The sequence below is a fragment of the Globicephala melas genome, chromosome 20 (assembly GCF_963455315.2).
Source record: "Globicephala melas chromosome 20, mGloMel1.2, whole genome shotgun sequence".
Lineage (NCBI taxonomy): Eukaryota > Metazoa > Chordata > Mammalia > Artiodactyla > Delphinidae > Globicephala > Globicephala melas.
Genome location: NC_083333.1, coordinates 39457794 through 39485499, shown reverse-complemented (window position 1 = coordinate 39485499; position 27706 = coordinate 39457794). Strand labels below are relative to the sequence as shown.

General features: G+C 44.6%; 1 long non-coding RNA gene across 2 annotated transcripts; it reads right to left on the bottom strand.

The window, feature by feature from the left end:
- On the bottom strand, positions 1 to 27558 carry LOC115848317 (uncharacterized). 2 transcript variants are annotated; one of them, XR_009560213.1, is made up of 5 exons: positions 27344 to 27558; positions 23283 to 23401; positions 5914 to 6094; positions 5555 to 5812; positions 1 to 4837 (listed from the first exon to the last, which is right to left on the bottom strand). It is a non-coding gene; the product is annotated as an uncharacterized lncRNA (long non-coding RNA). The 2 variants fall into 2 exon arrangements; XR_004037649.2 differs by having other exon boundaries at positions 1 to 5812.
- Positions 27559 to 27706: the final 148 nt, after the last annotated feature.

Below are 27706 nucleotides of genomic sequence, written 5' to 3'. Positions count from 1 at the left end.
TTGTTCATGTCGTTGACTCATTTTTTTTTTTTTTGGCGGTAGGCGGGCCCCTCACTGTTGTGGCCTCTCCCGTTGCGGAGCACAGGCTCCAGACGCGCAGACCCAGCGGCCATGGCTCACGGGCCCAGCTGCTCCGCGGCATGTGGGATTCCCCCCGGACCGGGGCACGAACCCGCGTCCCCTGAATCGGCAGGCAGACTCTCAACCACTGCGCCATCAGGGAAGCCCCCTACTCATTGTTTAATTGAGTTGCCTATTTTCTTTTTTTCAGTTATAACAGTTTATATTATATTCTGAATACAAATCCTGTGTTGGGTATGTGATACGTAAATATTTTCTCCCAGTCTGTAGCTGAGACAGTACTTTTTTTTTTCTTTTTAGATGATGTTTTTATTTTTTAAAAATATTTATTTGTTCATTTATTTATTTTGGCTGTGCTAGGTCTTAGTTGCGGCATGTGGAGTTTTTAGTTGCAGCATGTGGACTTTTAGTTGCAGATGCATGCAGGATCTAGTTCCCCCACCAGGGATCGAACCCAGGACCCCTGCATTGAGAATGTGGAATCTTACCCACTGGACCACTAGGGAAGTCCCAGTCCTTTTTTTTTTAGATAGTATAACTGTTATTTTATTTTAATTTATTTTATTTGGCTGCACTGCATGGCATGTGGGATGTGGTATCTTAGTTCCCTCTCCAGGGACCGAACCCGTGCCCCCTGCAGTGAGCGTGGCTTCTTAACCACTGAACCGCCAGGGAAGTCCTGAGACATAGTACTTTTTGTACATGTGTCTGACTAGAGAAAGGAATGGAACTGATATTTATTGAGTACCTACTGTGTGCTAGACATCATACTGGGTTCCTGGAGGAACAGGGGTATGAGTGAGACAGAGTCCCAGAGGTGGGTGTGGAGAGGTGAAGTTGGAACCACAAGCAAAGTCTGAGCCACTTGAGGGCACAGGGTGAGGCAGAAGAAGGAAATTGTAGCACTGAATGGTTAAAAGTGAAGGCTCTGAAGTCACTCTCTGGTTCTAGCTGCACCATTTGTCACCTGTGTAACCTTGGGCAGGTTACTAAGTTTCTTCATACCTCGGTTTCTTTATTTGGAAAATGAGGGCAGCAATAGTGTCTACTTCAAAGGGTTGGGGGGAACTAAATGACATGTTGCAGGTGGTACGTGGTACGCTCTCCATCAAGGTTATTGCTATTTCTTTTCGTAGCAGCATTGTTCTGCGGCAATCGGTGAACTCCCTTGAGGAAGTGTCGTTTGAGCGGAGCCTCAAGGATGGGAAGGATTTCCGGAAGCTGAGATCGGGGCGGTAAGGAGGTAGAAGCCACTCTGGAACCACAGACTTTGTCTCAAAGCTTATATTTCTTCCCTCTTCCTCGTTCCATCCCTCCCTCTTCAGCCTGTAATCTCTTCTCCTGCAGGGTCTCTTTCTTTCCTTTCCCGACCTCCTCCTTTTTCCTTCTCACCCACTGGAGGCCTCCCTCTGGTGTCCTTGGCCTCCCAAGCTCGCTGACTGCTGGGTTAGGAGGTGCTGCTCTGGGGCTGCAAGGCCACCTGTGGCCCCTCGATGGGGACTCGGTGCCTGGTTCCAAAAGGAGGCCGGAGGCAGCATGGAGGATTCTTCCCCTGAAGCAAGTGCCTCTGCTCAGGGAGAGATGGATTTAGTGCTGGGTCACCTTCCGTACAAATTATTGAGTAGTTTTCTGGGTGGACATCAGGCCTATGTTGGGACAACAGCTGTACCAGCTCCAGCTTGTTCAGTGAATAATTTACTGCCGGGGAATGGGAGCTCAGTGAGCCAGGAGGCATATTTTGTGTGAACTTTGGGACACCTCTGACAGCCATTTGTGTAATTTGTCCGGGAAGATCCTAAAGCTATCTGAATTCTAGTGTTTTGTCTGCCGCACTGACCCTTGGATCCCTTTTATTCACATGGTTGGCTTTGATTTATATTTATTTTATTGTTTTGCTTTCTCTTCTGAGCTCATGACTGGAGCAGTGGTGAGTGTGGAAAATGGCTGTGTGTGAGGAATTACGTTCCCGGGTGTCCCTATTCAAAGGAACCACCCAGCAGTCGTGTGGGTTTTCTCTGCTTTTGTTTAGAAGGAACCCATACTTGACTTATACCTCTGCTGTTACCATTCCTGGAATTCCTAAGAATTTATGAACAAGGAGACATCATTTTGTACTGGGCCCTGAAAATTATGTATCTGGTCCTGTGTGTGTGCCATGGTTCTTGATGCTGAACTTGAGTGACCCTCCAAGGTCATTCTGTCCCTTCTCCTGCTTCCTGGACCATCCTGAAATCCTGACTGTCGAAGACCTTCAGGGAGGCTATGGCAACTCTCTCTAAGAATCTTACAACCCTACCAGCAAAGATATCTTAAAACACACACAGAGATAAAGAAGTTGTTTTAAAATAAGTAATATATGGATTTATATCAAAATTCAAAAGGTATAGAAGGGGTACTGCTGTTTTCCCCTAGTTTTCTTGTTCTCCTTCTGCAGAAGCATGAGTTACCCATCTCTGGCCACCTTCCCAAGACAGTCTTTGAACATATATGCACATATCTCCATATCTCTTTTTCTTTACCAGATGGTGGGATAACTTATACACTGTTTTGAACCTTCTTCTTTTCACCTAACTCTGCATCTTGGAAATAATTCCAAATCATCATATAAATTTGCCTTATTATTTTTTGGATGATGATTTCCCATTGTTTGGGTTTTCTATAATTTACTTAACAAGTCCCCTGTTGATGGACACTTAGGTTGTTTCTGAACTTTTGCTCCTATAAACAATGTTCTCAGAATAGGTTTGCCAGAGTTAGCATATTGAAATACAGGCTTCCCAGTTAAATTTCTTAAAAACAAATTTTTTTTTAAGAAATATTTTTGGCCATGCCACGCAGCATGTGGGATCTTAGTTCACTGACCAGGGATTGAACCCACGCCTCCTGCAGTGGAAGCACAGAGTCTTAACCACTGGGCAACCAGGGAAGTCCCTCCAGTTAAATTTCAATTTCAGATGAACAGTGAATAATTTTTTAGTGTAAGGATATCCCATACTTCTTGGTTTCTTTAGTTTATTTTTTTATCGAAGTATAGCTGATTTACAATGTTGTATTAATTTCTTTTTTTTTAATTTTATTTTTTGGCTGCGTTGTGTCTTCGTTGCTTCACGGGCTTTTTCTAGTTGCGGCGAGCGGGGGCTATTCTTCATTTCGGTGCGCGGGCTTCTCATTGTGGTGGCTCCTCTTGTTGCAGAGCACGGGCTGTAGGCACGCAAGCTTCAGTAGTTGCAGCACGCTGGCTCAGTAGGCATAAGGGCTGGCATAAGGGCTTAGTTGCTGGCATAAGGGCTTAGTTGCTCCCCGGCATGTGGGATCTGTCCAGACCAGGGATCGAACCTGTGTCCTCTGCATTGGCAGATGATTCTTAACCACTGCGCCACCAGGGAAGTCCTACAATGTTGTATTAATTTCTGCCGTACAGCAAAGTGACTCAGTTATACAAATATATACATTCTTTTTTATATTCTTTTCCATTATAGTTTATCCCAGGATATGGATATAGTTCCCTGTGTTATCTACTAACCCCAAACTCCCAGTCCATTCCTCCCCAGGAACATAGTTATGCTAAATAATATTTCAGTGTTTATCTGAAATTCAAATTTATCTGGGTAGCCTATATTTTATTTGGCAACCCTATCCTAGAACAATGCCTAGCATATAGTAGAGGCTCAGTAAAGATTTATTGGGTGAATGGATAAATGTTTCCTCTCTGGAATGAAAGCTCAGGAGGGCAGCTATTTTGGCATGTTTCCTGCTGTATCTGCAATGTTTAATATTTATTTGCTCAACACATGGACAAGTGCTACAGTGAATGTCCTTGTGAACGCTTCATTTGGCCCATGAGAGAATATATTTGTAGGGTAAATTCATTCGTTTAAAAGTCCGATTCTGCCAAATTGCCCTCCACAGGCCTCTGATACCTCTTGGCTGACTTGTCTAATTGTATTCCTGCTCATCACCTAAAGTCATTTAACCTTTGGGGAACTTCCCCCTTGAGGCTGCCTTTAATGGGGGTCAGAAAGGAATTAAAAGTGCTACCCCATTATACCACCCCTTTATGCCTCCTCCATCAATTCATGCCAAGAAATGATGAATTTTAGATGCAAATGGCAGGAGATAACATCTGGCCCTCAGGGCCCCCCTGGCTGTCTTGTCCCCGGAAGCACTGGAGGAGCTCGTGGGCCCTGCCAGCTCCCGGTGATGGATAGGTCATGTTGCTTGGGCTGTCCCAGAGGTGCTTTCAGGTTCGTGGTCCACCTGCCTCCCAGTCTTCCAATCTGTCACTGACACAGGACAATTTAATCATTGTAATGAGGCTGTCACAGTGCACATGCTGCCACCCCTGGCGGGAATGCCTGTTACACTTCCTCCCCCATCAGCCTGAGCACATGTGGTCTCTGTTTGCCAACCACCAAGATCTGGGAGGATCTGAGGTTCCATGCAGCAGAGGGACAGAGTGAACTAGGAATGGCCTTTTTTTTTTTTTAAATAAATTTATTTATTTATTTACTTACTTATTTCTTTATTGGCTGCGTTGGGTCTTCCGTTGCTGTGCGTGGGCTTTCTCTAGTTGCGGCGAGCAAGGGCTTCTCATTGCGGTGGCTTCTCTTATTGTGGAGCATGGGCTCTAGGCACGTGGGTTTCAGCAGTTGTGACACACGGGCTCTAGAGCGCAGGCTCAGTAGTTGTGGTGCACGGGCTTAGTTGCTCCGTGGCATGTGGGGTCTTCCTGGGCCAGGGCTCGAACCCATGTCCCCTGCATTGGTAGGAGGATTCTTAACCACTGCACCACCAGGGAAGTCCCAGGAATGGTCTCTTGAACTAGGACTCTGGGTGCTTGGGTCTGGGTCTTTATTTCACCACTTCCTGTATATTGGCAGGGTGACCTTGGACAAGTTTCTTAACCTCTCTGAGCATCAGTTTCCTCTGCAGTAAAAAAGGGGCTAATAACTGCTACCTACTACCTCAAGGGTTTGTCATGAAATTCAAATCAATACTTTATGGGGGAAGGGGTGTGGAAATTGTGAAGTGTTCTATAAATATAAACTATTTTGAGGTTGAGAGTGTGGACAGCAGACGGTCTTGAGTGGTTTCTGAGTTATTATTATTATTATCTTTTTATCAGCGTGGCTTCAAAAAATCTATCCAGGAGGGCTTAAAGGACAACCACGTGGAAGGTGGGAGTGGGGGCTTGCCCTTTAGAAAAAATTGGAAAGAGTCAATATCAATCAACAGTCCGTATCAAAGCCGGGGATCAGGGCTGGTTGGTTACAGAAATGGGCGAAGCCTCTCTAAGCCGCCCCTTGGTGACCCCACTGTCTCCTCCCAGGGCTGGGAACTGGGGTGTCTGCTCCCTTGGCTTCCTGGGTTTTTCTACCTAGAAGACTCTTTCCAAGATTGTTCATCAGGCAGACAATATCGACTCCACCAGCTTCTAGAAAACTACCATTTTGGGCTTCTTCCAAGTTCTCACCTTGGTACCTCTTGATCCATGGTGGATGGGAGTTCTTGCAATTTAAGAATCAAAGCCAATTTCTCAGCTCTCCGGGTAAGTGCAAGACAGCCTTCCCAGAAGTGGCTGGGGAGCAGAGGAAGTGCTGAGCCCTGGGGCGAGGGAGGCTGGATCATTCTTACACCACAATGAGTGTCAGGGCTATTGAAGTGAAGGCCCTGATCCACCCTGTCCCTGCGGCCAGCTCTTGGTTTGTGGCTCGGAACTCCTCTTTTTCCTCTGAAGTAAAAAGAAAGGTGGCAAATCACAGTGTGTGTGTGTTGGGGGGGGGGCGGGCGGTGGAGAGAGATGCAAAAGGCATTACTGACCTGGCCCCTTACCTCTAGGACCAGTGAGCTTTGTTCTGGTGTGAAATGCCAGTGAGCTGCAAATGAAGAATAACTTCCAACATCTACTTCCAGTGTAAATTACCTCCAAAAGAATCTTGTTACACCTTTGTAGAGTAGCTGCCCTTGTAGAGATGACTTTCTTTGCCAGTTGTTGGGTCTGACAGCTTCACACCTAGAGGTGGGAAATACACAAGAATGAAAGTGGGTTTGTCTAGGCTGCTTGGGGGTGGGGGGAATTCCCTAGGTGGAGAAAACAAATAGAACCAAGCAAAGCAGATCAAAACACAGCTTATCTCACACTGTTCCGCACCTGGGGGCAGATAAATTCTAAGCTGGGGAGGGGGGAAAACAGAGAAGTGAGAGGTGGCTGGCTCTTGGATTGGGGGTGGTAGGGGGTAGGGTGGGGTGTGGTGTGAATCTAGTTATAACTAGTAGGGCACATTGCCCTGGGTGCCTCCACTCCCACCAGTAAAAGAGTGGAAATGCATGTTGCAGAGGAAGTCTCCAAAGTTTAGAGAGGACTGATGGGCTCCTGGCCAGGAGGGTGGTGGCACACGAGTGTTTCCTCACCTGTATTCTCACTTCCCTGGGTGTTTCAGATTAGAAAGCTGGACATGTCCCTTTCAGGGTTCTGTCCCAGGCACAGGAAAAATGGGCCAGCGGAAGAAGGAAGTGAAAACCTTCCCATCTCCTATCTCCATTCCCAGACCCAGTGTCCCAGGACTCCCATGCCCAGCTAGTGTGGAAGTTTGGGAACCTGTGGATTTTTCCACAGAGTGTCAGTTCCCTTCTGCTTTGCTTTTAGCTCCACTGGCCTCCTTTCTGTTCCTGGAAGCCACCTTTCTGTCTTAGGGCCTATGCATCTGCTTTTCTCCCTGCCACGTTCTTGGAGAGACCTTCCCCTTCAGCTCAAAAGTCTCATCCTCAAGGAGGCTTCTCCAACACTTCTGGGAGCTGGAACATAAGGTCAAGTGGGCAGGGATCCCTCAGTCAGGTTGTGCTCATTGATTTATCTCCAGCACCCAGCACAGTGCCTGGCCTGTCGTAGATGCTCATATATTTCGTTTAAAAGAACATTGAATGAATTATTCACCCTGCTTTATATTTCCCATAGCCCTATTGCTATCAAACGTCATCCTGTTTACTCATTTGTCTGTTTACTTGTTTGTTGTCTGTCTCTCTGGCTAGATTAGAACCTCTGGGAGGGCAGGGACATTTCTGTCTTGTTTTCCAACGTCTATCATCAATGCCTGAATGACTGCCTGACACATAAAGGGTTCTAGATAAGCATTTGTTTAATGAATCCACAGGGGATCATGTTTTTCACAGACAAATGTGTCTGAATTAAAGACAACACCCTCCTTAGAAAAAAGGAGGAAAATTCTGAAGCACAGACAGACTGGGGTTGTGTTAAGACTGTTTCCACCATTCCAGAATCATTTCCTGTACTGAAGTGTGGATTGTACGATTTCCTTGACTAACATTAAAAAAATTTAGCTTATATATCTATTGATCACCTACTGTGTGCCAGGCAGTATGCTAGGAATGTTCACATATGTTGTGCCTCAATAGAGAAATTCTGTCCAATAGATTAATATCACTTAAAACTTTGCTTCTTTTTAAGAAGTACAGAAACAGGGACTTCCCTGGCAGTCCAGTGGTTAAGACTCTGTGCTCCCAGTGCAGGGGGACACGGGTTAGCTCCCTGGTCAGGGAATTAAGATCCGGCATGCAGCAGGAGAAACAAACAAAATAAACATCCATTTTATTGAGGGTTCTGGTTTATTGGTTCTTTATTGTTTGCTAGGCATTCAATGCCCTGGAGGATCACCTCCCAATCTATTGATAGCTTTCCAAGTATCTGTCCCACTGCTTCCCTTAAGGTAGGCCAAGACCCAGCAAATTCAAAGTGCTCACAATTCTTGCTCTTTCCATCCTGTCTCCTGCATTTGCCTGTTCTGTTCCTGTCCCTGGGTTATTCCTTTTCTCATCTCCATGGGTCTAAGTTTTCTTACTTATCATTCAATGTCCACCTCCTCCAGGAAGCCTTCCCTTATATTGCCTTGGATTTATGGTAGGGCATGCCTTATCTTTCCCCTCTCAGTTATGTTAATGAGGTGACTTTTGGATGGCACCTAAGGATGGGGGCTGGTTGCCAAAAAGACCAACTAGGTGATCAGAGGGCTGGAACTTTCAGTCTCTCTCACCCCAACCTTGGGAGACAGGAGAGGGGCTGGAGTTTGAGTTCAATCACCAATGGCTGATGACTTAATCAATCATGTCTACATAGGGAAGCCTCTGTAAAAACACCAAAGGACTGAAGATTCAGAGAGGGTGGTGTGCTCAGAGAGCATGTCCTTCCCACCTGCCTTCCCCTATGCTCTCTCACCTGGCTGTTCCTGAGTTATATCCTTCTATAATAAATCTGTAATCTAGTAAGTAATATGTTTCTCAGAGTTCTGAGAGCCGTTCTAGCAAATTAATCAAACCCAAGGAGGGGGTCATTGGTACCTCTGATCCATAGCCGGTTGGTCAGAAGCACAGGTGACAACCTGGACTTGTAATTGGCAAGTGGGGTGGGGGGCAGACTTTTAGGACTGAGCCCTTAACCTGTGGGGTCTGATGCTGTCTCCAGATAGATAATGTCAGAATTGAATTCAATTGCAGGACTGCCAGCTGGTGTCAGAGAATTGCTCGACGGTGTGGGGAAAATAACCACCCATTGTAATTGGGTGCAGAATCCTAACCGCAATATCTTTTGGAGGGACACAGTTCAACTCCGAACAACTGCCTTAACCTTTGTGATGTAAACGCATCATTAGGACTGGCTTCCCTAGTACAGGAATAGACATTCCTTGGTATACTGGGGAGGGCAGGGGATTGGTTCCAGGACCCGCCAAGGATATCAAAATCTGAGTGGCTCGGGGCTTCCCTGGTGCCGCAGTGGTTAAGAATCCGCCTGCCAATGCAGGGGACACGGGTTCGAGCCCTGCCCCGGGAAGATCCCACATGCTGCGGAGCAACTAAGTCCATGTGCCACAACTTCTGAGCCTGTGCTCAAGAGCCCGCAAGCTGCAACTACTGAGCCCATGTGACACAACTACTGAAGCCTGTGTGCCTAGAGCCCGTGCTCTGCAACAAGAGAAGCCACGACAATGAGAAGCCCGCGCACCGCAACGAAGAGTAGCCCCTGCTCGCCGCAACTAGAGAAAGCCTGTGTGCAGCAACGAAGACCCAATGCAGCCAGAAATAAAAACAAACAAATAAATAAATTAAAAAAAAATCTGAGTGGCTCAAGTCTCTTATATAAAATAGTATAATACTGTACCTTGATAAACTAGAGTGTTTGGGAGTAGAGGAGGTTCTGAATAATGGAGTTTTCTGGTTAAAGGAGGGTTACATTGCCCTGGTCCTGGTGATTCTAGAATAGTATAGTCAAGGTGTTTGGATTTTTCTTTTCTTTTTTTTTTGGCCACGCCACGAGGCTTGCAAGATCTTAGTTCCCTGACCAGGGATTGAACCTGGGCCCTCATCAGTGAAAACGCTGAGTCCTAACCACTGGACCGCCAGGGAATTCTCTTGGTCGTTTCTTGATTCGGGATCAACAGCAGTAGCAATGATGACTCCTGGCCAGCAATGATTGACATGTACAGCAAATGTACATAGGTGATTTGGGCCAAAACCAATTCTGCACCAAAGACTATGTCCGGACTTTACATTTGGGAAGAACTAAATATTGGCTTGTTCTGCTTTTGTACCTTTCACTTAGAAGGGAAGTACTGAAACAAACAAAATTCAGTTAAAGATCCAGGTTAGATTGCATCTGGTCAAAACAGATTTTATTGTACATTTGGATTATTATACTTTGATATTACACAACTTTGAATTACTAATAGTAAGTGACTGACATATATCATACTATCACACACATCATACTATGTGCTAGGTACTATCCTGAGCTGTTTACATTCATTAACTCATTTAATCCTCACAACAATCCTATATAGGTACTTTGGTTATCTCCATTCTACAGATGAAAAAACTGAGGCTCAGAGAGATTAAGTGACTTGTCCAAGGTTACACAGCTAGGAGATGACAGGATCAGAATTTGAATCCAGTTTCCAGAATTTGAATCCAGGCTCTACATTACGTTTTTCTGCCCATGGTGATACTTGTCCTGGTTTGCCTAGGACTTTTTGGATTTGGCACCAAAAATTCCACCTCCTGGGAACCCCTTCAGTCCCAGGCCACCCAAGGATAGCTGGTCACCTTACTTCTGGCTCTCAAACATAGTTTTCCAAGGTCAGCTATTTTTTAGTAGAGCCATAATTACCTCTACCTGTGTGCCATTCAGTTCACTGATCGCTAATAAGATAGAGGGGTTATGAAAATGACCTTGTCAAGCTCTTGCTATTGAAGTAAAGTGGATAATATATGGAGAAAATCTGTGGAGAGGACAAAACAGGAGCCAAGGGAAATATTTCCAGATCAACGATAAATAATGACTGAGAGAGAATGGGATGGGCGAAGAGCTGGCTGTGACTGAGGCCAGGACACGGTTGGAAATACCTAAAATAATGAAGGTGACAATGGTGATGGCGGTGTTTCTCAACACCTGTTGAGTGCCTTGTGCCAGGTTCTGTGCTAATCACTTTACCGCTGTTACCTCATTTAGTCCTAACGGTAACCCAGTGAGATAGGCACTACTATTCTGCAACTTTACAGATGACAAAATTGAGGCCCAAAGAAGTTAAATTAGGAGTGAAGGAAGCAGGTGGCTTCTGGGTGAGAAAGACGATGTGGACCTTGGCCTGTTCTTGGCTCAAAAGGTTTTTCAAAATATTTCCTACTTGGAATTTTTCCAGAATCTCTGAGGACAGAGCATTTTTTCCAGACCTGTATTCTGCTCAGATTCAAACTGGAAAAACAGGAAAAGGACTGGTCCCTTTCGCTCACCAGATACTTCCCTGCAATCAGAAAACTTACACATGCAGAACTTGCCGCTCATCTGGGGTTTTTCTGAGTTGGTCAGAGTCAGGCATCTCCTATGTGACTTGGGCAGACAACTGGGTGTTAAAGAGTGACTGATGAGGTCTACGTGCCGCAGGAGAAGCTGCGGGGATGTCTGTGCTGGGACCCTCCTGAAGGGCCACTGCTTTATTTTATATACCTTGATTCATCATTCAACTGTCACCCCTGAGGGCTTGCAATTAATTTTCATTTGTCCTGGTCCTCTAAAAGAGGGTTACAAATGGCTCCCCTTCTGGTGTCCTACAAAGAATCTTTCCTTTTAAAATAGTACCCCGTTAATAGAGAGAAAAGATCTCTGTGGAGATGGGTAATACATGAAGGACTTTTTGCTTTGTTCTGAGGAGGGAGTGGCCCTAATTTGCCAAATCCCAGTGGCTGCCTTTGATTCTGCTTTCAGATAGAATGCATTAAAAAAAGGAGTAGGGACTGCTCGTGGCGTAGTGGTTAAGAATCCGCCTGCCAATGCAGGGGACACAGGATCGAGCCCTGGTCCAGGAAGATCCCACATGCCACGGAGCAACTAAGCCTGGGTGCCACAACTACTGAGCCTGCGTTCTATAGCCCGCGAGCCACAACTACTGAAGTCCGTGTCCCTAGAGCCTGTGCTCCGCAACAAGAGAAGCCACTGAGATGAGAAGCATGTGTACCACAGCGAAGAGTAGCCCCCGCTCGCCACAACTAGAGAAAGCCTGCGTGCAGTAACGAAGACCCAAAGCAGCCAAAAATAAATAAATTTTAAAAAGCCAGCTGTGCAAATTTGACAGATAATCACTAACAAAAGAATTGTTAAAAAAAAAAAAGGGGTAGGGCGGACTTTCCTGGCGGTCCAGTGGTTAAGACTCTACGCTTCCAGTGCAGGGGGCGTGGGTTCCATCCCTGGTGGGGGAAATAAGGTCCCACATGCTGCGCGGTGTAGCCAAAAAAAAATAATAATAGTAAAAATAAAATAAAAATAAGATGTCTTAAAAAAAGAAGCAAAATGGTAAAAAAAAAAAAAGGAGTAGGGCAATGCAACTAGAGATTATCATACTAAGTGAAATAAGTCAGAAAGGGAAAGACAAATACCATATTATATCACTTACATGTGAAATCTAAAATATGGCACAAATGAACCTATCTACAAAACAGGAAGAGACTCACTCACAGACATAGACAACAGACTTATAGTTGCCAAGCGGGAGACGGGTGGTGGAGGGAAGGACTGGGAGTGTGGAATTAGCAGATGTAAACTATTATACGTAGGATTGATAAACAACAAGGTCCTACTGTATAGCACAGAGAACTATATTCAGTATCCTATGATAAACCATAATGGAAAAGAATTTTTTCTTTTTTTAACAGAGAGGTCTTTTTATTTATTTATTTATTTTTGGCTGTGTTGGGTCTTCGTTGCTGTGCACGGGCTTTCTCTAGTTGCGGCGAGCGGGGGCTACTCTTCGCTGTGGTGCGTGGGCTTCTCATTGCGGTGGCTTGTTTTTGTTGCGGAGCACAGGCTCTAGGTGTGCGGGCTTCAGCAGTTGCAGCACTCGGGCTCAGTAGTTGTGGCTCGTGGGCTCTAGAGCACAGGCTCAGTAATTGTGGTGCATGGGCTTAGTTGCTCCACGGCATCATCCCGGACCAGGGCTCGAACCCACGTCCCTCTGCATTGGCAGGCGGATTCTTAACCACTGCGCCACCAGGGAAGTCCGGAAAAGAATATTTTAAAAAAAGAATGTGTGTATGTGTATGACTGAGTCACTTTGCTGTACAGAAGAGATTGCCACAACATTGTAAATCAACTCTACTTCAGTAAAAAAAGTAAAACAAAACAAACAAAAAAAAGGAGTAGGGGGCTTCCCTGGTGGCACAGTGGTTGAGAGTCTGCCTGCCGATGCAGGGGACACGGGTTCGTGCCCCGGTGAGGGAAGATCCCACATGCCGCGGAGAGGCTAGGCCTGTAAGCCATGGCTGCTGAGCCTGCGCGTCCGTAGCCTGTGCTCCGCAACGGGAGAGGCCACAACAATGAGGACCCGCGTACCGCAAAAAAAAAAAAAAAAAAAGGAGTAGGGTGTTTGTTTTTGTGTTATTTTCTTGTTACCATATGCTTTAAAAAAAAAAAAATCCTGATTTAACGGATGTGCAAAGTGTGATTTAGTCAATCAGGTTGAATGGAAGGGTAGCTGTCTGCATGCATTCTGTTTTTTAAAAATTTTGATAAAATGTACATAAAATTTTCCAGTTCAGTGGCGTTAAGTACATTCACATTGCTGTGCAACAGTCACCTCCATCTATCCACAGAACTCTTTTCATCTTTCAAAATTGAAACTCTGTATCCTTTAAACAATAACTCCCCATTTTTCACCTCCCAACTTTCTTTTTTTTTTTTTTTTTTTGCGGTACGCGGGCCTCTCACTGTTGTGGCCTCTCCCGTTGCGGAGCACAGGCTCCAGACACGCAGGCTCGGCGGCCATGGCTCACGGGCCCAGCCGCTCCGCGGCACGTGGGATCTTCCCAGACCGGGGCACGAACCCGTGTCCCCTGCATCGGCAGGCGGACTCTCAACCACTGCGCCACCAGGGAAGGCCCCCACCTTTCTTTTGATAGTATGTGTTAGGATGGTCAGAAGAAGCATTAAAAATATGAATTTTTCTCCCTTAACTGACCCAGCTTTCTGCTCATCACTGTTTCTCAGAAGAAATGATTATACAACCACATGCATCTTCTGCCTCTAATGGGATCAAATGATTAAAGATTTCCCCCTTTACAGCTGTGGGCAGGGACGGGGCCTTGGAGTCACAATTCCCTGAGGCCTATTAAGTTCAACTGGTAAGCTCACTGGGTAATTAACAGTCCAGATAATAGTCAAATGGGACAGATGCTGGGCTGACATTATTTTGAAGAATGATTAGGGAATGGAATTTTTTTTAAAAAGTTAAAAAAAATGTAAACATAATAGATGCTCAATTATGAAAATTTCAAGCTTCATGGAAGGGTATAAAGAGAACATTAATTGTTCCTCCTTAGTTCTCTCTCCTGTTACTTGTGCTGCTTTCTGGATTAAATATGTAGAAAAGCATATGTTTTCAAGTATGTGTACATCCATCTATTAATTTTTTTCTGGTTCTAAAAATATGTTTATTGTATTATCTATTCTTTAAGAAAGACCAATGGAATATTATTGTTCTTACAGCTCTGCCACTTCACAACTGCCCTGTCTTCCCAGTACGGATGACTCATTTCCCTGGTGATGGGCATGAGGGTTGTTTGTAGTTTTTCACTAAGCAGTGTGGCAATGAACATTCTCATGCATTTAGTCATATAGTTTGCATACTTACGTGCACATGTCTATAGGATAAATTCCTAGAAACAAGATGTAAAAATTGGATGGATATTGCCAACTACTGAAAGCTAAAAATTTAGGACAACTGTTGACCTCTTGAGAAGCTTGGTCAGGCCCTCGTGACTCTATAAGCTGAAGGGATGCCCACCCAGTAAGTCAGTTAGGACCATCCAACTGAGGAAGATGCCGTGTGGTCGTAGCACCTGCATAATTTCAGGCGGGGTACTCCTAGCACTAAAAAGTTTCATCCTCATTATAAGTGGTCAATTTAGCTTTCTGATTTCTAAGTCAGTCTCTTGATGACTTTGGTGAATATCAATAAATTCTCTGGAGACTGCTCACCTATCTAAGGGGACCAATGCAATTTACAATTTATTTTCTTCCCTTGAGGTTTGAGATGATCAACCAAAGGGTAGCTGCACTGCTGAAGCATTTAGCCCCTACTGCTCAGTTGCTCTGCTGGATTGCTGGCTTGAATGACCAAAATGCCCAGAGCTGCTCTGAGACCTGGGATAGGTCTGAGTTCTCATTTTCCCGAAAGCCCACGGGGATCCCAGGTTGATCTTGGCTGACCTGGAAGAATCTGCCCTAAGAAACTTTTATCTTCCTATGGGAATTATTCTATTTATTTCCTCAAGATTGGTCTGACTGGAATCTAGCCAGGATCTCTGATTGTCCAAGGCAGATCTGAGTTAGAGATTCTCACCCAACTGATTCTGCCTGGCAGAGGAACTGAAGCCTCTGGGGAGTCTGTGACAGATGTCTCCTAGCGGGTGTGGGAAGAGCTTTGGCAACTTCAGCTGGAGGAGAGTCCCCAAGTGACAGCAACGCCTCTGCCCCAATTTACATTTTGATCTAATTTCTGCATGTGATTTCTGAACTGATAGTCTTCTGGTGACAGGGAATAAAGCAATGACAGGCCTCAATCATCTTTCATGTGCTTAGCAGGAGAAATCATGTTTTCTGCTGCTAGGATTGTCTACTAACAGAAGGGCAGGATTTTCACCTCCACACGACTTAGGCAATGGAATGTCCGCCTGCCTCCTTGAATTAGCTTCACATGCCATTGAAGGTAGCAAAAAGGGATTGGGGCTGTGTGTATGATCCATGAATCATTCGCTAGCTCCTGCGGTAATTTTTTTTTTTCTTGAGCAATTTTTGTGTGTGTGTGTGCTCAAGGCATAGATTTCTGAAACAGATTGCTTGAGTAGCAAAACCTTTCAATGCAAGATCTAATTGTTTCTAGGGCCAGTAAACACTGCCTTAAGAACTTTCTTCAGGGCTGGCAGGCCTGAGAAGTGCCTCTCTCATGCAGTGGGGATCTAAGGTCTCCGAACTTGCAATACACGAGTTCATGATGGGGTTAGAAATGTTCACAGTTGCAGATGTAGCTTCGTGTCGTGTAGTGCAGAACAAGACCACCCAAGTTTAAGTGATTCCTCTGCCCGGGAAGAGTCACTTCATGCCTCTGAACCACATGTGTTCATTCCTCAAATGTTCACTGAGCATCAGTAGCACATGGAATCAATGAATGAATTTATTGAGCACCCACTATACCCCTGGCACCGTGGTAGGCGTCTTTTTTCAGTTTTCCTCTCTAAAATGTAGGTAATACTGCACCTGCTCTCTATTCCTCCAGGGTTACTGTTGGACTCAAAACAAGATAACGTGTGGGAAAATACTTTGGAAGCAGCAAACCATGTAACCATGTAGAGGCCTGTTACCTTTACCTTTATTTCAGATTTTCTACTTCCTCTGTTTTCCCTTCCTATCCTTCCAAGTCTTGGGAGTCTGCCTGGGTGTGGCTTCAAGGGGCTGATTATTCACCATAGTCCAGTGTAGACGCATAGCTGGGAGTGTAGCATTTCCTTCCGAACCCGTGCCCTTAGGCACATGTGTCATCTTGAAATCTACATCAGTGGGAACACCAGCTTCCCACACCCTGTGGGAGATGGAGTTTGAATATGTGTGTGAATCACGTAAAGTTGAAGAGTTGGGTTCCGTGCCTTTGTGCTGTGCTGTCCCTTCCCACATTGTCAGAGACAAGATCTGAGTGATCAGGTGAACTTGATCTGTAGCAAAAAGAGCATGGGCTCAGGAGTCAGACCCTCCAATCCTGGCTTCTGCTCTGCCAGTTACTAATTGTATAGATGGCTTGACCCAGCTTAGGCAAAAAGGGAATCTAGTGGAAGGATCCTAAGACGTTAAGAATCAGGGATAACTGAAGTCAGGGACTTAAATGCCTCCAGGACACTCTTTTCTCTCTGGATTTTTTTTTTTCTCCCTACATGTTGGCTTTATTCTTTTAGCTCAGTGTTTTCCCCAGAGAGGGGATCATGGCTTCTGGTAGCTCTTGTGTCTTATGGATCATAACTTTACCATTAGAGTAGGCCTGGTCTCTTCCTTCAATTCCAGTGTCAAAAATTCTGGAGAAGAAATCTGATTGGCCTGGCTTGGGTCATGTGTCAGGTCCTAGACCAGTCAACTTTGACAAGGGGAGGGGCAGGAAGGGTCATGTAACAGAGACAAAACCATTCCCAGAGATTAGGAAATTCACTGTGAGCCTGATAGCTAACCTATTTATACAGTTACTTCATCTCTCTGAGCCTCAGTTTTCTAATATGTAAATGAGACTAATAATATGGTCCAATGCCACAATGAGGTATACAGCTCTCACATTTTGACACCTTCACGTTGCCCTTAGATTTAGCTAGCAGTAGGGGCTGAAAAATAATAAGATAAATCAGAAAACCTTTAATTTATTAATACAAAGAAATCTGGTGACATGCAATATTTACTTTCACGTATCAAAATATGTAAAGCAGAGACTTTTAAACTTAAATTTATTTCCTAGGCAAGACCTAAATTCTGGAATTCAGTATCTAATTAAACAATACCTTTAAAAATGGTAAATGAGGGACTTCCCTGGTGGTGCAGTGGTTAAGAATCTGCCTGCCAACACAGGGGACACAGGTTCGAGCCCTGGTCCAGGAAGATCCCACATGCTGTGGAGCAACTAAGCCCCTGAGCCACAACTACTGAAGCCCACGTGCTCTAGGACCTGTGCTTTGCAACAAGAGAAGCCACCGCAATGAGAAGCCCACGTACCACAACGAAGAGTAGCCCCCACTTGCCACAACTAGAGAAAGCCCGCGTACAGCAACGAAGATCCAATGCAGCCAAAAATAAATAAATAAATTTATTTTATAAAACGGTAAATGAAACTGTGTGAATAATAAAAGATGCAAACCAATCTAAAGAGTATTATTACAGAACTGACAAAAAGACAAAAAACACTAGTGTAGGCATAAAAGAACATAATTGAACGTGAAATTTTTCTGTTTTACATAAACCAGGTTAAAACTAATAAAGGGAAAGGTAAAATGTAGAAAATTAAATGAATAGCTTTTTAAAATAAGTCAAAAATTCAAAAGTATATTAAACAAATACATTAATAATATATATCATTATATATACAACTTTTAACATACAAGAGTGTGTGCAATTAATGTCTGTCTTTTATATTTATACCCAAAGCTGAATGATACCCAAAGATCATGTTCCCATGTGCTGTGGAGGAAGAAAGGTCTCCTTTGAGCTGGGATGATAATAACTTGAGCATCAGACGGCTTTTTGATCACAAACCCAGTTGAAATTTACAGGTAGCTGTGAATGACTAGGTGAGGCAAATGGGGGCAATATGGTTCTTGGAAAGAATTGAAGGGTATAGTTCAAGGCTTAAACCACCCCTGCTCAAATTTTCTTCTGAAAAGCAGCAGAAATTAGAGGCCCCATCATTTGAGACCTGGCCAAATTGCCTTGCTGCCTGTCTCCCCACTTCCCTGTTTCTTGCAGTTCCTACCTACCTCCTGCGGTTGTGATGATGATGATTAAAGTATCTAGCCATGTGCCTATGTAGGTACTCAAAGCATAATGATTCTCTTTTACATACGGCTCAAAAAAAAATCTTTAAAAAATCATAGGCACATAAAAAGGTTGGCTATAGACATTCATTGTAAGAGCAGGTCACATGGCTCAAATATTGACCACAGCACCCTCTGATTTGTTTAAAATTTGCTGAGAGGATCCCTCAGTGATTTTTAATCTGATCTGAGCAAGCTCAATTTGAAAAATATCTCAGTATTCTAAAGGCTTCTTGGTCTATAAAGAATCAGGCAGGCAAGAGCATGTTTGGATGAAGATTCACATTTCATCCATGAAACTATATAAAATGCTTATATTTTATCTAGTATTACACAGACACATGATATAATTATACTACATGGTATGCCAAAAGCTCAGAATAGCGGAACACTTATTTAAATTATAGTTTAGAATTTCTCAAATCACTACCTTTTCCTAAGAAGTCCATGTCCTCATGACATTGTCAGCCCAATTTAAAAACTAAGCAGGAAATCTAGTTTATCATTTGAATGCGCAGTCTCCATCATACAGCAGAACATCTAGCCATGTGGCTTTGGGCAAACCACTTGATCTCTTCAACTTGAAAAACATTTTCATGCCTACCACGTGCAAGGCTTTGGGATGGACTTCTGTGGGATGACTCAGGCATGCCTTTGAGGAGAAGGGCATGCTGGGTAGGGACTTTCAGTAGAAGTTAAGTACAGAATCTGCAATGGTTCTGGAAGTAGACGGCGTATGAAGGAGGGGGGGCTAGCAAGTGGTTTGGTCTGGTGGAAGCATAGGGGACAGGTAGACGTGCAGGGGGAGCTAAGGTTGTTGGGGAGCTGTTAATTGGATAGAAGGCTCATAAGGAAGGCAGGCGTCGCAGATCTGGAGCCTGGATGACCTGGAGAACAGGATGCCTTTTAAGCAACATTAGGGAAGATGGCAGTGTTAGTTTGGGGAAACCAAAAGAAGGATGCTTTTGGTTTTAAATATACTGAGCTTAGGATCCTACTTGGTTATCCAGCTGGAGCTTCCAATAGGTAACCGAAATAGGGGAGTTGAGTTTGAGAGTTGCAGGGACTGGAGATAGAGATCTGAGAGTTGCCAGAAGTGATAGTTGAACTTGATTGGATCTGTATTCATTAGGACGTGGGTTCCACCGATATAACAGCAACACCCAAATATGGTAGTTTAAACCAGACAGAAGTGTATTTCCTTCTCACGTAATAATTCAGGAGTGGGACCTCCCTGGTGGCGCAGTGGATAAGACTCTACCCTCCCAATGCACAGGACCCGGGTTCGATCCCTGGTCAGGGAACTAGATCCCACATGCATGCCGCAACTAAGGAGCTGGCGAGCCACAACTAAGACCTGGAGCAACCAAATAAATAAATAAATATTAAAAAAAAAAAACGAATTTGGGAGTGAGCAGTCTAGGGCTGGACTGGTGTCTGTGGGAAGTCAGAGACTTAGGATCCTTCTACCCTTTTGCTCTATGAACCCTAGGGTCATGACCTTGTTCATATGGTCCAATATGACTCAACACTATCACATCTGTACTTCCAGCAGGGAAGGGGGAAAAATGGGAAAAAGACAGGACCTGAAAGTACTATAGGAACAGAATTGGGAGAGTTGCCTACTGATTAGTGCTTTCACTGCCATGGCCGGGTTCAATCCCTGGTCCGGTAACTAAGATCCCACAAGCTGCGCGGTGCGGCCAAAAAACAAACAAACAAACTATAGGACCAGAGTCCCAGACTTAGCTAGACATGTGGCTGCCCACAATAAAGGTTACATTACTCATCTGCCTTGTAGATAAGTAGCCAATAAGAGGTGAGCAAAAGACACGTGAGCAACTCCTATATCCACCCTACAACATGCTTTGAATACCACTATATCCTTGGATAATGAATCAGAGAGTGCACTGTGGTGAAAGCCAAATTAAGGATAGTCTCCTGAAGGAGGGGTTTCACGATGCTATCCACATGTCAAGGAGTATGAGAATTGAAGACTTTAGGGCAGTGGCCCTTCAACCAGGGTTGGTTTTGCCCCTCAGGGGACATTTGGCAATCTCTGGAGACATTTTTGGTTGTCACGACGGGGGGCAGAGGATACAATTGGCATCTAGTACGCAGAGGCCAGGAATGCTGCTAAATCACCTATAGTGCATAGGAAAACCCCACCACCGGCAACGAATGATCTCTGCCCAAAAGGTCAGTAGTGCTGAGGTTGAGAAAACTTGCATTAGGGGATTAGGGAAGTGGTTCCCAAACTTTGCTACACATTAGAATCACCCGGAAGCATTAAAAAATCCTGATGCCCAGGTCACACCCAGACCAGTGAACTCAGAATATCGTGGAGTGAAACCCAGACATCAGTATTTTAAAAAGATCCCAGATGATTCCAACGTGCAGCAAAATTTGAGAATCACTGGATTAGGAGGTAACTGGTAACCTCTCTGAGAGGGGAGTTTCAACAACGACTGGCACAGAGTGGGCTCTCAGTACATGTCTGTTGAATGAATGAATACATAAATGAATAACATCATGAGGGTGGAAGCAAATGGTCAGGGGTTGAGGGGATAAGTTGGACAAGGGGGCAGGTGGGAGGAGGGGGAACAGAGAGATTTGAGTACAGTTTACTTTTCGCAGAGCTCTGGTTGTATCAGGAAACAGATAAGGAGAGTAGGTTGAGTGAAAGCAGATAGAGAAAAGATTTCCTTTTTAAAAAAAATTAATTTTTAAAAAAATTTTTGGCTGTGTTGTGTCTTCATTGCTGTGTGTGGGCTTTCTCTAGTTGCGGTGAGCGGGGGCTACTCTTCATTGCTGTGCGCGGGCTTCTCATTGCGGCAGCTTCTCTTGTGGAGCACGGGCTCTAGGCGTGCAGGTTTCAGTAGTTGTGGCATGAGGGCTCAGTAGTCGTACATTGGGTTAGAGAGAGGAATTTCAGATATTGAGGTCAGGGGAGTAGAACCATTTCAAATAAAGATGGCGTCTAATGAATTGATTTGATTACATTATCTCTTAAATCCCTTCTAACTCTAAAACTTCATGAAGGGCTTCCCTGGTGGCGCAGTGGTTGAGAGTCTGCCTGCCGATGCAGGGGACACGGGTTCGTGCTCCGGTCCGGGAAGATCCCACATGCCGCAGAGCGGTTGGGCCCGTGAGCCATGGCCGCTGAGCCTGCGCATCCGGAGCCTGTGCTCCGCAACGGGAGAGGCCACAACAGTGAGAGGCGCGCGTACCACAAAAAAAAAAAAAAAAACTTCATGAGAAGTACAAGTGATTGAAACTGCATTTAAATCCAAATATGCAAGTAGCTGACAGCGTGACCCCAATCAATACTTGTGAAACGTGAAGTCCCATCAGGTCCAAGTCCATGGGGATAAAACAGGATGGGGATTTCAGCATGTGATCAGTAGGGAGGTTGATCAATCATTATGGGATCTCCATGTCTTGCAAAATTTTTCAGGTAAGTTCTACTCACACCACTATTTGAGAGTTAGGGAAGATCAGAGTCTTTCTGGGTCATGTAAAAACAAATACATGCAGGGATTCCCTGGCTGTCCAGTGGTTAGGACTCTGCGCTTCCAATGGGGGGACTTCCCTGGTGGCACAGTGGCTAAGACTCCACGCTACCAATGCAGGGGGAACGGGTTCGATCCTTGGTCTGGGAAACAAGATCCCGCAACCTGAGCAGCACGGCCAAAAAAAAAAAAAAAAGCAAATATATGACTAAGAAGAAAGAATATCTTTGCCCCACACAAACCTTTGTGATAAAGGTTTATCCGCACTTCCCTCCTTCCTTTCCCTCAGCCAATTTGCAGCAAAAGAGGGTAAGATGTTGTTGTGTGGAACAAATGATTTTTTTGAAAGGTGAAACCACAGGTTGGTGTTTATGGAGGACAGACCAGGGGCGCTACTGAGAGGCAAAGCGGATGCTTATTAGGATTTCTGATCATTACTGAAGCAGGCAGGGAAGCTGGGGCCCTGAACTCTGTCTCTTTCTTCTTGGCCTTGAAAGCAGGAGCCGGCTTCCTAATTGCCCCATATGCTGGTTTTATTTGGTGGCTCAGCTGGGTGTAGTGAACCCTAGGAAGAGATGCATTCATTTTTAGTTACCTCACCAGATTGCTAATTTTCACTCTGGAGGCATCAATCACCATAATGACTATAATCCCAGGACAGAGAGGCAGCTATTTCGGCACCAGGGCAGCAGCTATTGCTACCACCAAAGCTCCTTTGAGGCTCAGGGCCTGGAGAGCCCAGGGAGAAGTCCCTCATGGCTTGCTCTGCCGGGCACTCTCAGATTTGGGATGGAGGGCATGCTGGGAAGTCATCCTTCTTTTCTTGGGGGAAGAAATGGAGTTTCCAAAGGAGCAGTGTCTTTGGAGTTAGTGGCAAGTGTGCAGATTAACACAGACCTTTGGTCCGGAGCTAACTGGGCAGCTGTTTACATGCCTGACCTGCAAACAGAACACCAGCTCCTCTTTTCTCTGCTCTTTTCCTATCAACATACTTCTTGGTTTGCCTTGTTTTTTGCATCTTTCCTGAGGAAAGCCTCAAGTTGCTAAAGAACGACCTCAAGCAGAAACCAGAGGCTACAAAAATACCCTGCTCCCAGAGGTCGGGGCTAAGTATCACTAGAGAAAAAAAAAGCTCAGTGTAACTTGTCACGTTGTCACCTAGACTTGTAATATTGACTTAAATTTTTTCTTTCCCTTTCTTTTTTTTAAAGTTTTAAATCCTGCCATATGCTGATCTCCTAATTGTCTTCCTTGCCTTTTTTTTTTTTCCCTCTCTTCTCTTTTTTAAAAAAAAATATTTATTTATTTATTTGGTTGTGCCAGGTCTTAGTTGTAGCAGGCAGGTTCCTTAGTTGTGGCATGCATGTGGGATCTAGTTCCCTGACCAGGGACCGAACCCAGGCCCCCTGAATTGGTAGCGTGGAGTCTTAGCCACTGTGCCACCAGGGAAATCCCCCCAAAATTTCTTTTTAAAGAAAACCAACCTAAATGAAGTCTACGAAATATCCACTACATCCCGAAGCAGGGTCACTTAAAGACGATTAACTAATAAATAAATATGTGAAAATTTCTTACCTTTTCCACAGACGATGAGGAGGTAGAGATGGGGGAATAAATTCTCTTAACAAGTTCACATCCTAAGGGTGTCTGGGTGTCTGACTTTTTTTTCTTCCCCTGACATTTTAAAGACAGCCCTGAAAGTGAGAGAGAAAAGAGGAAACTTAACTGTGACAAAAAAGGAAAAGTCTGTTAAGAAGGAATTTTTTTTGCCTAATAATATAAAACTTTGGAGAATTTAGAGCTCAAAGCATCCTTTGTTAATGATGGCAGGTTGACGGCCTAAGAGGAGGGGAAATTTTAGGTCAGGGACATTTGGGGTGAAACTGAGGCTGTGCTTGAGCATCGTAAGATAAGGCAGACAAATAAAGGATTGCAACAGGAGGAACGGCCCTCTGAGATGGCCCTGGCCCCATCTGCCCCCTTCCCTCCCCTGAGCTGACCTCAGAGGACCAGAAGCAAGCGTGCTTTGTTTTTTGTCTTCCAATCACCTGCCCTTATGTTTAGGCAGCAGACAGACCAGACTAATAAACACAGCTCTGCCCCCAGTCACGCATATGGTATTAAGAATATTCTAGTTCTTCCTTGATGGCTTTCTACTGCCTTTCTGCCCCCTAATGATCCTTTCTAGAACCTACCACAGTGCCTGTGCACGAAGTAGATGTTCAATACATGTTTGATGAATTGATTCAAATTTGGAGAAGAATTTGGGGGAAAAGAGTAAAAAATGAGGGGTGTTTCACTACTTCACTCTCTCTGGGGTCCTGTCCCTCTCAGCGAGAGCCTCGGATGAAAGGGCTCAGGCCCTTCCTACCAATGACTTTCGGTTGGTTCCCAGAGTCTCCGGTTGGGTCAGGGCCCCAGTGGAGCAGTGAAGTCGGTGCCATTTCTTTCTGAACTCTCCCTGCACTAATAACAATAACAGTTGAGTGGCAGTCACAGGCTTAGAAGCAAATCATTCTGACTTTGCCTTCCAGAGCAGAGCTGTTTCCCCTGAGGTCCCAGCAGAAAAAGTCAGGGCTCTCTTGGTTGCAGCAACACCATTTTTAAAAATTAATTAAATTAAATTAATTAATAATTAATTTTTGGCTGCATTGGGTCTTCGTTGCTGCGCGCAGGCTTTCTCTAGTTGTGGTGAGTGGGGGCTACTCTTCGTTGTGGTGCGCGGGCTTCTCATTGCAGTGGCTTCTCTTTCTCTTTTTTTTAAACGAATTTATTTATTAATTTTTCAATTTTTGGCTGTTTTGGGTCTTCGTTGCTGCGTGTGGGCTTTCTCTAGTTCGGGCGAGTGGGAGCTACTTTTCATTGCGGTGCGCGGGCTTCTCACCGCGGTGGCTTCTCTTGTTGCAGAGCACAGGCTCTAGGCACATGGGCTTCAGCAGTTGTGGCACGTGGGCTCAGTAGTTGTGGCTCGCAGGCTCTAGAGCGCAGGCTCAGCCATTGCAACGCACAGGCTTAGCTGCTCTGAGGCATGTGGGATCTTCCTGGACCAGGTATCAAACCCGTGTCCCCTGCATTGGCAGGCACATTCTTAACCACTGTGCCACCAGGGAAGGCCTATCATTTTGTTTTGGTGACAGGAAGTCCTGTGGTTTTTCTCACCAACTTCCCTGAGGATGCCATCTTTCAGCTACACACATGTAGTTTATTTCTGCTTTCCATCCATCCAATCTAGGGCTGCCAAGAGGTTCAAGACTTTCTTCTCTGCTTCCTACTTTCCCCCAAGCCCCAAGTTCTTACCCCAATGCCAGAAGCTGGGACCAGTCTCTGGGACAAAACAGAAATAATGTGGGAATTGTGGGTAGGGTTGAACACATACATCAATCTAAAAGCAAAGCCCTTGTTATTACAGGAGGGCAGTGGGAAATTATTTCTTATCCATCATGGGTGGTGGTAGTGATTAAGCATAAGCTATTTGTTTCAGTCTTTTATTTTATTTATTTATTTATTTATTTTGGCCACACCAGGTGGCATGTGGGATCTTAGTTCCCCGACCAGGGATGGAACCTGTACCCCCTGCAATGGAAGCTTGGAGTCTTAACCACTGGACCACCAGGGAAGTCCCTCGATATTTTAAATATTGTTTTGTGAAGGTAGATTATTTAATGGGAACTATCAACAGCTGTATTAAAGGGGCCACATGGAGGCTGTCCAAGGAAAGCAATATAATAATAACAGGCAATTAATTACATCTGGTTTAATATTTAAAAACATATCCAAAGGACAATGAGAATGAATTCACTTTTTTTTTTGGCTGTGCCACTCCACTTGTGGGATCCTTGTTCTCCGACCAGGGATTGAACCCAGGCTCTCAGCAGTGAAAGTGCTGAGTCCTAACCACTGGACCACCAGGGAATTCCCAGAATGAATTCACTTTAAAAACTTATTTTAATTTTATTTTTTATTGAGGTATAGTTGATGTACATTATTATATGTTTCAGGTGTACAACATAGTGATTCACAATTTTTAGTGGTTATACTCCATTTATAGTTATTATAAAATATTGGCTATATTTCCTGTGCTCTAAATATATCCTTGTAAGAATGAACTCACTTTTTAAAAAAATTTTTTATTGGAGTATAGTTGATTTACAATGTTGTGTTAGTTTCAGGTGTACAGCAAAGAGAATCAATTATACATATACATATATCTGCTCTTTTTTAGATTCTTTTCCCATATAGGCCATTAAAAAGTATTGAGTAGAGTTCCCTGTGCTATACAGTGGGTCCTTATTAGTTATCAATTTTATAGTAGTGTGTATATGTCAATCCCAATCTCCCAATTTATCCCTCCCCGCCATGAACTCACTTTTGAACTGCATTTGGTCCAATGTCTTTCATGGGGAGAGAGAGGAGCATTCCACATGCATCTGTGTTTGGGCTGTCAATTTATCAGTATCTATGCATTTGTTGTTTTCCTCTGGCTTCAAAAAAAAAAAAATCCCTTGGTATTACAGAATATATGTGTATTGAATAAAAAAACTTTGACTTCTGAAAACGTGTACTTTGCATGGCATATGCAAATAAAATGTAGTCAGTTTTGCTGTTAATATTTACTATTGAGATGTGTGTTCAATAATTCCCAAATAATTCAAAGAGTTCTTATGGTACTGCTACCAATACTACATGTTATAGTTCTATAGTGCTTTTTCCCACAGAGCTTTTAAAACAAAACAAACTCCACGTTTTTTTCCCCATCCAGTTAAATATTGGAGGAAAGCAGAGCATTAATTTATATATATTTTGAAAGGCAAAGAAGCACAAAGAAAAGAATTCAATGGAATAAGCCCCAGGTATCGTAACTCCAGGCTGGCAAGTTGAGCTCACTGAATCAAGGGCAGGATTTTCCATCCCATTCATGGGGAAAAGGAGGAAGAGAAAGGGGGAGTGGGAGGAATGCAGAGGGTACAGTACTAATTCCTTAGGAACGTGGAAACATGGAGCTCTTGGAAGCAGTGAGAGCTACTGCTCTGGGGTTTTCTCCCTCTGCTATTCTTCAGTTCACGGTGAGATGTTGGAGGAACAGAGTTCAAAGGTGCAGCAGTGTAATGTAGCCTGAAGCCAGAAGCAAAAGGGTCTGATTTCATCCCTTTTGATCAGACAGCCACTCACTTGGGGGTGCCTCTGTTTCCTCATTCATCACGCAGAGCAGTGTAGTGTGGGAAAATCCTCACGTCTGTCACATAGGAAAAGGGGGCCTGAAGCAGAAGCTGGGAGACCTGAGCTTATCGACTTTGGGTTCACAGCACAGCTGATATTTGGGGGAACAAGTTCTGAGAGGACTGAGGGTATGAGCATCCGGAAAATCGGGGGTTGAGAAGTGGTTTTCACAAGAGCTGAGCCAGGTGGCTCTCTGGGGTCTCAGACTGAGGAGATCTACGCTTGACAGAGTTTACGGTGACCATTGTCTCAGCTTTGGGATTATAGCAACTGCCATTTGTAGTGTGTTTACTACGAGTCAGGCTCCTTGTACAGTTATCTCATTTGATCATCACCTAAACCTAGTTAGAGCAACATCATCCCAGTTTACAGATGAGAAAACTAAGCCCCAAGAGATTAATTGGCCCAAGGTCACTCACCTGGATAGTGGAAGTATCAGTTTCTTCGTCTGTAAAATGAGTTAATGACAGAACTAGACTCCATCGCCTGCTGGTTTGTTACAGAATCGCTTGAGATAGTCATGACCCAAGCGGAAGCAAAGCCCCAGGAATATAGGGATCGGCTGTAAAGCGAATCTTGCCTTTTCCATATTTGAATTCGGGTACCTTTTTCAAGGCTTCTAAAGCGCGGTTCGTTGGGGTGGAGGGGAGTTCGATGGGGGGGGGAGGTCGCGACCGCCTTTCCCCAGATCCCCTTGCGCAGGCCCCGGTCGCCCTCTGCCGACGTAGGGCGGAAGCGCGTGGAGAATGAACGTTTCCGAGCCTGAGAGCGGGCCAAGAACC